Below are 2,474 nucleotides of genomic sequence, written 5' to 3' on the forward strand. Positions count from 1 at the left end.
GACTTGCACATGAAATGTGACACTATGAACCTTTTAAGAAAAAGTAGGAGAAAATCTTCAGAATACAGGGCTAGGCAAATAGTTCTTAGACTGGATGATAAAAGTGTGATCTATAGAAGAAAACTCTGATAAATTTGACTTCATCAAAATTAAAAAAAAACCCTGCTAAGGGGATGAAAAGAGAAACTACAGACTGGGGAAAAAAATAGTTGTAAACCCAAAATCCAAAAAAGAACTAGTATCTAAAATATATAAAGAACTCTCAAATCTTGACAGTAAAAAAAAAAAAAAAAAAAAAAAACAATACAAAGAAAATGGGCAAGAGACTCTGAGCAGCCATTGAAGGGGAAGGAACTGCTGATGTGTGTGTGTGTGTGTGTGTGTGTGTGTACAAGGAGGTGGGGGCAGTCAAGTTAGAGTCCCAACTCCTTGGACTCCATTTACTATTCTTTTCTTTCTCCCCCACATCTATCTGGTGGTAGTGGGTGTTTAAATTTGCATTTCTTTTCATTCATTTCCAAATCTTTTAAAATTTCAGGGTTCAGAGTTAGTGGGAAAAGCAGGAAAGGGGAAAGGAGGAGAGTAGGAGCAGAAGAGCAGGAGGAGGACATGGAGGTGAAGAAGAGGATTAACATGGAGTTAAGGAACTGAGCCCCAGAGGAGGTGACAGTTAGTTCTTGATAATTGCCTGTGTGTCAATGGGGAAACTGAAAGCCTGAATGACACTTTTAAAGAACTAGAGTATCTGAGTATGGCTAATGTGGAATTAAATTCATTGGCCCAAATTCCCAGCTTAAACAAACTTGGAAAGTTGTAACTTAGTGACAACATAATTTCTGGAGGCTTGGAAGTCCTGGCAGAAAAATATCCAAATCTTACCTACCTCAATCTGAGTGGAAACAAAATCAAAGATCTCAGGACGGTAGAAGCACCACAAAATTTTAAAAATTTGAAAAGTCTTGACTTATTTAACTGTGAGATCACAAATCTGGAAGATGACAGAGAAATTATTTTTGAATTGCTGCAACAAGTCACATACTTAGATGGATTTGATCAGGAGGATAATGAAGCACCTGACTCCAAAGAGGAAGAAGAGAAGGATGGAAATGAAGATGATGGAGATGAAGTGAAAGATGAAGCTGGTCCACCTGAAGGATATGAGGAAGAGGAGGAGGAAGATGGAGGTGAAGATAATGGAGGTGAAGATAATGGAGATGAAGAGGAAGATGAAGCTGGTCCACCTGAAGGATATGAGAGGAGGAGGAGGAGGAGGAGGAGGAGGAGGAGGAGGAGGGAGATGAAACAGGGTCAGAATTGGGAGAGGGGGAAGAAGAAGTGGGCCTTTCTTACTTGATGAAAGGAGAAATTCAGGATGAAGATGATGATGATGTGGAAGAAGGGGAAGAAGAGGAGGAGGAGGAAGAAGGTCTCAATGAGGGCAGAAGAGGAAGGAGATGCTGGTGATGATGGAGAGGAAGACGATGACTAAGTCATTCTAAGAGCAGATTCCCCAGTGTTCCTGGGTGTGCAGTAGAGTGGCCACATCTTTTGTTTTTCCTTGTTCAAGAGCTATCCTTACAGAAGGTAATGTGTAACTTTTTATAGAAAAGAGTGCTTTTACTATTTTTGCCTTATCATTCCAGTTAAGATTTACTAGTCTGTTAATGATCATGTTGTATGTAGAGAAAAAATTTCATTGACACTCCCCCCATTAAGACATTCTCCAGCAATTATATTTAGAAGCTTAATTTTTCTGTTTCAAGTGCAAGTTCGTTGTATTAGTAATTTTTAGTCTGTAATTAAAACACAATTGCTTTTTACACAGGTGAAATTTGGTGCATTTCATTCATAAGATTTTAAAGTTATTTATAAATTAACTGAAATTACAGTCATCTGTAATATGAAATGACAGTAGTCTCTTGAATAAGTTGATTATTTTTTTTTCTTAGAGATGATCCAGGGATCTTTATTTTGAAGGCATTGACTTTTGTTTAATAGCTAAGGATATTCAGGTGTTTTTTCCCCCATGAATTAAGTTGGAAAGTAGAAGCAGAATAATAAAGGTTCTTATTTATCAATATAGTTTGTGGATTAGGGGGAGGTTCTAGTCAGTAATATAATTCATGGATTTTGTGGTGATTGACAAGATTTTATTTTTTGAAGGACAAATTGCCTGTACTAAGTGAGACACACAGGTGAGCCCTCTCTTTAGGCTGCAGATTATGACATGCCAATGGTTGTTTATTTTGTTTTGTTTTAGATGTGCATTTTTTTCTCCTCTCATCAATTTCTTTATGATCACCTTCCCTTCTTGTTGACTCCCCTCTCTCTATCCCCCCAAAAAGCTGGGAACTTCTGGATACCCAGAAAACCTTTAGTTTTATACCTCAACCACCTTTTCAGATCTGTATGGGTTTTAAACAGAGTGTAAAAAATGAGAATTTTCTGAGATACAAATATTGTTATTGATATAC

General features: G+C 37.4%; 1 pseudogene; it reads left to right on the top strand.

Annotated features, from left to right (window-relative positions):
- Window positions 1-545: 545 nt before the first annotated feature.
- Window positions 546-1,489, top strand: LOC124097154 (acidic leucine-rich nuclear phosphoprotein 32 family member E-like; annotated as a pseudogene).
- Window positions 1,490-2,474: the final 985 nt, after the last annotated feature.

This window comes from Marmota monax, unplaced genomic scaffold (assembly GCF_021218885.2).
Source record: "Marmota monax isolate L192 unplaced genomic scaffold, Marmota_monax_Labrador192_F-V1.1 WCK01_AAM20220418_F8-fsc00342, whole genome shotgun sequence".
Lineage (NCBI taxonomy): Eukaryota > Metazoa > Chordata > Mammalia > Rodentia > Sciuridae > Marmota > Marmota monax.